The sequence below is a fragment of the Dreissena polymorpha genome, chromosome 2 (genome assembly GCF_020536995.1).
Source record: "Dreissena polymorpha isolate Duluth1 chromosome 2, UMN_Dpol_1.0, whole genome shotgun sequence".
NCBI lineage: Eukaryota > Metazoa > Mollusca > Bivalvia > Myida > Dreissenidae > Dreissena > Dreissena polymorpha.
In genome coordinates, this window is record NC_068356.1 from 75,928,370 (window position 1) to 75,938,925 (window position 10,556).

Below are 10,556 nucleotides of genomic sequence, written 5' to 3' on the forward strand. Positions count from 1 at the left end.
TTTGAATGACCTTGACTCTCAAGGTCAAATTATTAAATTTTGCTAAAATTGCCATAACTTCTTTATTTATGATTAGATTTGATTGAAACTTTGACAAAACTACTCTTACCTGACATACCACAATAGACTCCACCCAAACCATCGCCCGTGCCCCCCCCCCCTTCCCCCCCCCCCCCCGAATCCCCCCCCCCCTATTTTTTTTTAAGATCATTTCACAAATGACCACTACACCCTCACACTATACCCCCCCCCCAACCCATCCCCTCCCCCAAAACTATTTATTTTGATTATTTTATGTTTGAAATACCGTCCAACCATCGCACCCAAGAATCCTCCCCCACCCACCCCCCTCCCCCCACCCCCCACCCGAATCCCCCCCCCCTATTTTTTTTTTTTTTTTTTTTAAGATCTCACAAATTACCACCACACCCTCACACTATACCCCCCCCACCTCAACCCCCCCCCCCAATTTTTTTTTTGAAACGGTTAAAAAACACAAATATTAATTTTTATTATTTTATGTTTGAAATACCCTCCAACCATCGCACCCAAGAATCCCCACCCCCACCCCCCCACCCCCGCCACCACCCCCCCACCCCCGAATTATTTTTTTCCTTTTTTTTGCATTTTTGGAACATAATGTAATAAATGTCCACACCCCCACACAATGCACCCCTCTTCACTCCACCCCTCCCTCCTTTGTGATTGAAAATGAGAGTCCCTTCACCTTTAAAAAAGAAAATAGATGAGCGGTCTGCACCCGCAAGGCGGTGCTCTTGTTTGAATGTGGTGTAATATTAAAGCTTACTTTGAGACTGTATATATTCGAACCACGTTTCAATGTAAAAATCTTGTCCAATGTTATATCACATTAATGTTTTCGATTTCGATATAATGGTACAACCCCAAATTGCTTAAACGCGGCTTTAATATCATCAGGTCGACAGAATATGCTAATATTATTTACACACACACTTTCGGCAGTTGATATATACTTACCCTATTACTCAAAGTATTATGTGGTTCCATGATTTTACATCAATGGATAAAGGATTGTTCTTTACAATTGACACACGATTGGCAGCGACCAAGGTCACCTAGTGAAGCAGCATTTGATGTTTGTTAACGAACCTTAAATACCGGCTAACAGAATGCTTAGTGCAATGTATCAACCTCGGGCATATCGTTTATTCCTCAGACCACGCAGCCATACGTGATCGTTGCGGTTGTCATTTAGTCAAAGAGTAACAATCAGTGTTTTATATCTGATTTGAATAGTGAAAAAGTTGATTATATGATTTGAGATCCTGGTCATCCAGCGATTAAGCAGCACGATTAAGTGAAACGTTCTAGAAAAAAATATCACCTGAGTACGTGAAAAACTACACTATACCAGTTGTTGTTTTTTTAAACGCTACTAAGATGTTCGTACATTTATCTTGTAACCCCATTTCTTAGAATATCATTATGTCATTCATTTGATGGGTTGTGTAGTACGGGGAGCAGATGAAACAAAAATGCAATGCCATTGGCAAACACTGACATTAAATAGATAACATATAAATATCATAGATTTGTGAAACTTAAATGTTCACCAATAATGTTTATGAACAGAACACAAAAAGTGCTTATACTGTTGCACCTTGCTTGGCTCCAAATGATACATAAAAAAATAAGTATCACATTTTATTTTTGGAATGTATGCATTTGCTTTCATGGATTTAACATAGGCAGCATTTTACAGCTGATCCCTGACGTATCAATTTAAATCCATGGGCATAATGTATTACGGTATCGAATGCTATTTCACAGTCTACAAAGACGCAATATAGTTTTATTGGCGTCGCCCTGGAGGGCGGCGACTAGTATGTAATGCATTTTTTCACTTATGGGAGGAGAAGTTATTTTACGGATCAATGTACATATTTTTGTTTGAAGAATATCTTGCATAGTGGTGATTTTTTGTGTAAATTAGTGTCAATAAGTACTGCATTTGTGCCTATTACATTTATTACAACATTTATTGCCAATAATGCAAAGCTAATTGTTTTAATTAATAAATGATCCACAACTGATCACATGGGAAAGATCACAGTGACTGGGCAAATACGCGAAACTTTCTGGTTTTGTATAAAAACAAATTATGTTTTGTATAAAAAACAAAATATAATCAAAATATATTTATTTTGTGGTTTTTCTAATTTGCTTTTTTAGTGGAGAATCAATGTAGTACGATATTTGACGACCTATCGCGCAAGCAAGTTTATTGGAAGGCGTAGTGGTACGAAAACGTACAATGTATTGGTTTATTAATAGACATATAACATAACATAACATATAATAACGATCGCTATATATACACAACTTCACCAAATTGCAGTACATAAGTGAATGTCCGCCGGAATAGCTCCGTTGGGAGAGCGTTAGACTGAAGTTGTTTACGCAACAGTCATCTAAAGCCGGGTTCCGGCACGAACGGAACAGTTCGACGGCTGACAATTTTTTCAGTCAGGTTAATAAATATAATAAAGTTTTATTTTATGTAGACATTTTAAAATCCATTTTACTACAATTGGAAATTATTATTAAAATTAATGGATGCAACGTGGTGACAACGTTAATTAAAATTTCTTACATCACTTAAATATCTTATAAAAAATACACGTGTTTTTATATTAACAAATAAATGCAAACAACACATCTATTATCTATGTATTTTTATGGTTGTCCATCATAGGCCTATCCCTACCACGAAGCGCGACACGTTTTATTGATTGTAACAAAGAGTTGCGATAAAGGAAGCAGCCGCTTTTCAAGGAGGAGCTGTGTCCCAGCAACCCGTTTCACTAGAGTCAAGCACTCCTCGGAGTTTTTTTTTAAAAACCACATATAGAGCGCGAAGCGCGACACGTATTACTATCCAGGTGGTATGGCCATTAGCATTATCCGACCATTACGTCCATAGTTATTTTCCTTAGAATTTGAGAAATTTTGAAATCCTTGTTCGAAGTCCAAAATTTTCATCCGATTGTTCCCAAACTTTCACAGGTTTTTTTATCAATGAGGACCCAACCCAAACTCTATATGAGCAATATCGGACCATAAGTCCAGAATTATGTCTCTTTGAATTTAAAAATAAAAGTGAAAAAATGCTTGGTTATTTGATTATGTCAACATTTTTCATCAGATTCTTTCCAAACTTACATTTTCTTCATATCAATGAGCATTTTTTCCTCATTTAAAATGAGAAACATCGGGAAAATAAGTCCAGTTTTTTTTTCTATTAAATTTGACAAAATAACAAAATTCCACTTGTTTAAAAGATTTCACAACTTTCGTCTGAATCTTTCCAAACTTGTTAAGTGTTTTTATATCAGTTTTACTCGAACCCTATTGAAAATGATGAATATCGGAGCAATAAATCGATTATGATCTTTTACTGAATTTCAAAGTATTGTGAAATGCAGCTTCTTTATACAATTTACAGTTTTCACTCATTTTTTTTTCCAACTTTTACAGTGTTTTTATATCAATGAGTACTTAACCCCTATCGTAAATGAGCAACGTAAGAATAAGTTCAGAATCATCTCCCCTTGAAGTTGAGAAAAATATGAAATTACGCTTACAAGATGAAGCAGATTTTGTGAAACCTACACAGTTCTGTTCCATTAATGAAAAATGCACACGGATACCAGTAAAAAAAGGAAACCAATGTAAATAAAATGAACTATGAAAAATTTGGGAGTTACAACACAAAATCATAGATAATGGTTATTTGGGGGTTATAACACACCATCATAAACAATAGTTATTTGGGGGTTTTAACACAAAATCATAAATAATGGTTATACCTGTATCTTTTTCTATTTTGTTTAAAATAATCGGCCAATATGTTTATATTTACAGTAGACAAAAAATCGTTCCATGTAACTTCGTTGAGTGCCTTTTACACTGAAATTCCTGACGCCCTTTGATGCTTTGCATCAATAATTATCTTGTATGATATTTTATATTAAGTTAGTATTGTCGATAAACATGAATTAAATTCAACAAAATAAACAATTTGACATCAAGAATTTGTCATTAAACATGTTAATTCCCGCCAACAAAGCAGATACGTAGCGATATTATTTTATTATTTCTACAAACAATGGGGACGTAGAGGTTACCTGTCTATCGTTGAGTAATATATCAGGTTATGCACGAATTTATAAATTAGACATGTTTATTCCAAATCTAACCTAACAGAAGACACGACGATAGCACAGTAACTTATAATTCGCTATATGTAATTAAATAGACAGTTCCAAGGTATTGAACCCATTTGTAATTTGTTTTTTGTGTTTTCGTTTGTATTCTCATTTTTATTTCTTCCGCTAACTATATCTTATGGACATTTCGCAAAATTTGGCAAGTGTTATCAAGAGATCAGAAAAGACGTAACGGCAAAACTATCTGAACAGAACGCAATATTCCTCTATTTCATTCTATATGCACTATTTGCTATGCCATAAACTAATATAATGAAACGTGAATATCTTGGTCAGGTAAAGGTTGGCAAACTAATATATTACGTTATATTTTGCAGGTTTATTCATGTCGTCTAGTTGGACTGCAATTAGTAAATAGCATAAACATAAATCTGTCGCCGCAATCGTTCTAAATTAGTGCTAGAATGGCTTTTTTTGTGTAAAATGCATCCACATGTGTTTCATTATTCCTTAACTTCATATTAACTGTACGTTATATATTATTATGAATGATTGTTTTATATATGATATGAAAAGTGATTGCATTTCAAATGCATGTGAAAGATTTTGTACGAAGAAATTATAAGTAGGCCTAATTAATGAAGCACGTTCACAGAATAATCCTTACGAATTACGAACAAATGTACAAGGTCATCCGCTCAGGATGTTCTTATGCATTATTGCCATTCAATCTGAAACTGATACAGCCTAATTATGTTGTTTTAATTTAATTATTTAAGTAGTGGATTATTATACAATTAGTGTTATAGGCACGCACTTGTCGCAGAATTTTGTAATTAAAATAATTCTGCAATTTGCATTTTGCCGTATTAAACGATATTTATTAAATTGACTATTTTGATGTGTTCGCGAGTGAATCTTAATTTTATATACTATCGTGTTATATTGTATAAGTTTATTCTAGGACATCAAATGAAGATTTTGTAAAAATTGTCAAATTGCCGTTATCTAGAAATGGCATTAAGCGTATGATTTGTTTTGGATACCGTTTTAAATTTCAAACAAATCGTAACTTGTTCTTTGACATATCTTTATATATAGTATCGATTTTTTCCATAAGGGTATCTACCCTTATGGATGTTACAGTATTAAATTACGCCATAATCGATTAACTGCTGTTTATCTTGTTAATAATAAAAACGTTTTGCATTTTCACATAAACGCTTCGCTCTGATAGGACAATGCGCTTACGTGGTCTGTTTTTCATGTTCCGATTTACCCGTTACGTATGAACAGATTGCGGATAGTTGTTGGATTTGGTGGAATATCGTTTAGAATTCACGAGTGATCATATAAAATAATGTTTTCACGACTGGCACAGCCACGAGTGAAATTATTTGTTTTTATGATCATGAGCGAATTTATATCGATATTCCACCAAATCCAATAAATCTCCCTTTTATGTTATTCTTACAAATAATTATTTGTGTATTTTTGCTGAAAAAATGACGTCATAGCGTCATGAAAACGACGCCCTTTCACAGTATAACGGTGTAAATTATCGATGATTTTCGCTGTAAATGTTTTGAAAAAGATTTTTTTTAGTTTTAATTCACTGATACTTCTCTAAAAACCACCGAAAAGCATATAATAAATATTTATTACCGTACCGCTTTTTGATAACAAATGGCAAAATGACGTTCCTGCATTGCGAGAATCTTAACAACGTTACTTTTCGAAAAGTCAAATGACATAATTGTTGGGTGCGAATGTTCAAGTTTTGTCGTTAAACGAATATGAAACCGACAGTGAAAAGTGATTCAAACGACAAAGAAAAAAAAACAAAGTTGTGGCAAATATAGTTATGCTGATAAGTAGGTATTAAACAATAAATACGTTAGCGGGATTTGTTTAATAACCACATGCGAAACATAGTGGTTTCTTGGCCGAAAAATAACAAAAATGAAAAATATGTTTATTCTACTATGAATTCATAAGTATTTGAGCACTGGGCATTTTGACATTTGAATCATGTTAGAACAGCCCCGGTGCGATTTCAATTAAACCAAAACATCAATAAAAGCATTTGTTTTTTACTAAGATTGCCAACAACATAGTATAGGTAATGCGGCAATTGTGTTGTAGACTAATTTGTAAGATTCCCTATTTACACTGAAAAATGCCATGACATATCTCTTTTGTACATTCTTTCTTAAATTAGTTTTGTTAATATAAAGAAAATTTAAAGAATATGATCGATGCGGATTAAAAAAAGGATTTATTTAGTTGATATACTTTGTCTGTCATGAATATCACATATTTTTTAACCAAATTAAGAAGAAAACCTTCTCAACTGTGGCCTGTATGTCACACAACGGACTTTATTGCTATGCTCAGTATTGCTCATGGTCATCTGAAGTAAATCAGACTGTCAAAAGAAGCAGTCGTAACTAATGACACAGTTATCGCGCTTTTCACCTCAGCATTAACCAATTGAGACAAAACCGAAATGAGCTTATATGAACATGTCAACAAATAATGAAAGGTCTCGCCTTGGTTGTAAAATACAACTATAAATCATTAAGTCGACGATGTGCGTATAAGACAACTCGCCATTCACACATTACCATATTTAAACTTATGTACCTTAAAAAAATAGTTTTGTACGTAAACAAAACAAAAAAATGTAAATAAGTTATACAAGGTAAACAAATTCCTTCTTAAGGCTTCAAAATCGAATGCATTCTGCTTCATTACTAGATACAAACCGATGTGATAATCATTTATCGTTTACACGTTCGATTTTTCTGGTGAAATCACGTTAATTTGCATGTTAGTTTGAAAAAGATATTGTTTTTCATAATTCAACAATGTTGCTTATAAAATCGAAATAATGCCAATACTGTGTCGCCACAATTATGTTTTTTATTTGTAGTAAATGCAAAGGTAGTGCTTTAATTTGGCGACGTAAATATATATTTACGTGATTTCTTAGGATAATAGCATGATCGACAGCAGTTTTCAATATTTCAGTTCAGTGTGAAGACTAGGAATAATATTTATGAAGCTGTAACTTGTAATTATATGTATCATATATATGTAATTATTTTATGTACTCGTACCGAAACAAAGTTGAAGTTAGGATGCTTTTGTTATAATTGGAAAATAAATTAGATATAACTTTGTTGGATATTCAACATAATTAATGATGTCTTATAAATGCAATGTTAATTATCACGTGTTTGTCTTGTGATAATTCTGGGCTACGTGGGAGTTTGTCTACCCTTTCAATCGGACTAAAATCCGCAGAGCTTTGCATTGACGGTTATAGATTTGATTCCATCTTTGATATTTTTTTTTTTATTTTTTTTAGTTGTATTACTGGGTTGCATGTGTTGCATCGGATCGAACGTTTGTATCTGTTATATTCATATTTTATATTGTTTTAAATAATTGATTTTAGTTTTATGCTTACATCCGTAGCTAAAATACATTCAACTCAAACAAACTACATATAAATATGGAATAAAATATAAATAACGTTCATTTTGTTCAATCATTCATCTTCATAGAACGAAGTATGCCATTCGACAATAATTGTTAACTAACTACATTAACAGTGATTATTCACATTACATTTTATTACATTCGTGAATGACAGTTATACCGTGTGCGCACGTGCCGATTTATAAGTGAACAAACTAATAAATACTTTATTTTAATGTGTATCATCTGTCTTCATGCACGTAAATCGCGTTTATACTGTCTTTGTTTAACATGTTTGTCCTTGTTAATACACCAAAGTCCAATTCGTATAAATTGTGTGATCGTCCGCGCTGATGGTGTTTTTTTGTTTGAAGAAAATAACTTCATAGAACTGATCCAGTTTAAGCGGAAAATGTCGTCCCTGATAAGCGTATGCGGACTCAACCTCCGCGCAGTGATTTAACGAGAACCAGCATAGCTGGATCAAATGTTATATGTGAGAGCAAGGAACGACAACTCTGCATGGAGATTGGTGCGGACTATACAGGCTAATATTGGACGACTCTTTGCGCATATAGATATGGCCCCGTTGTCCTTGAGCGAGGCTCAATTACACAATCATTTAAAGGTAGGGTAACAATTGTTCATTCCCAAGGATTCAAATCCCGGGCCTTTCGAAGAAAAATCTCACCCGCTGCCAATGTTTCTTTCGGCTTGTGCACTTAACAGCGTATTAAAAGTATATATAAATATTTTGAATATTTGGCAAATTATAAATACAATTAATTACAAACGATTTATTTTTCATTCGAAGTGTATTTCGAATGGTTTTTTTTATATACAAAACGGTATTTAATAGTTTTTAATCATATTTGTTTTTTGCTTGTTTGTTCATGTCATCATTTTATTATTTTCCAAATATATTTCAATCACAATGCCTGTATGCATCTGGTCGCAATGAACGTATGTATCACTTGACTCACCAAACTGCATGACGAAAACGAGGTAAGGGCAAATTAATTTATCAGACAATGTAACATATTACCACAAATACATAACAATAAATATATTCATGAATAAATGTGAACTAGTGACCTTATCATAGCAATATATGAAACAGTATTTGATTTGTATTCACTTGTGATGGATGATGAAGTTACATACATTAATGGCTATGTTATAGTTATATATTACAATACACGAGTAATTTACATGGTTTCTATCCAATAAATATCATCTTAGGTTAAACAGAGTCAATAGTGCGTTTGTTTAATTGTCGCAAATTAAACCTCATTTACATATGTTAGTCAGCTCCGAGCGTAATTTAGTATCCTGTGGTATTGATTAACACGGTGGAAACACAATGCGTAAGCGCAATCAACTTTTGTTTGAAATTTGATCTAACATCCATATCTTAAAACATATTGTGAATGAAAGATTTGCCTTAGCATATTTATTTATATTGTACAATTGTTGTTATTTCAGTTATCAGTAGCCCATACACGATCAATTTGCGATAAATTTACACTCAAAAATATGCAGAGAAAATCAATCGATTGCGTACAATAAGGTAGAAGCATTAAATGTAGCTGCACCTTTAAGCATTTGATTTTCAAAATGCTCGTACATATGATAATTGATTTTGTCGTATTACCGTTTTGTTTATGTACCGTTTTCACAGTTGATCTTGTGACCGTTTTATTTACATAAAGTGTGAACGGACGGCAGAAGGCAGTCAATTGGAGGACTAGTAAAATACCACATATATCACACAGAGAGAAACGTGGCATTATCTTTATTTAAAGCGAGATTATACGATTTTTTATATTTGTTAAATTGTAATATATTGATATAATATGTTACAATAACACAAAATAGGCGAGAAAAATATACATTAAAGACGAATTTCATAAAATGCATCAAAGACAAATATTCTGCATTGTGCAATTTACATAAAAAACTAACGATTAATATAGATGTTACCAATAACAATTAATACTTTTTAAATATTTGAATGATCATGTATAATAACTCACCCGACTTTACAACGCCAGTGTGATTATGTAATCTTTTCATCAGACAAAGGATGTTTAAACGATGTGGGTTTTCATTTTTCCGCATTGATCTCGAGCAGTCAGCGACGACACACACACGGTTTTCTTCATTAAATATCTTTATATTATGAATGTCTCCTTGAGTGTAATAATTAAGACCTCTATTTAAAATTCTATCAGCTAGTTTATCATGTTTGGAAGGAATTTAACTGAAATATCGTCAGAAATATTAACAAGCGTATCACATACTTCAGCATTAGCGGACGCCATTTTGGATGTAGCGTGTGAAGCGTAGCAACAATCACTAAGGACGGGTCAGTGAGCGGAACTATGCACAGCGTCGCTCTCATCAAGATCGGGACTATACCCTGGACTCAAGGTGGTCGACGACTTCACCTACCTTGGGTCCATCATCAACGGAACCTGTCAATTGATATTGAGCTTAGAAAGCTCATCTGCAATGCTTCAGCTACTATGGCCAAACTGGCAAAGAGAGTTTGGAAAAATAAGGTTCTGTCACAGAAGACCAATTTTAGGGTATGTCAGGCCTTTATCTTCAGCACCGCGTTGATCGGTAGAAAACCTGAACGAACTTTGACAGAATCCAGATAAGCTTGAAATATCTACTCCACGTATGCAAAATTACGTATGCAAATTAAACCCTCCAAAATAAACAAAAAGGGCCATCTTATAATTGTTTATATTCAACTACCTGTTTAAAAAAATCATAACTCCGCCACCCGCGAAAATATTTTGTAAATGAGCTCCCGTAAATTGTTTGTACGAATGTCGGTATTTATATTCC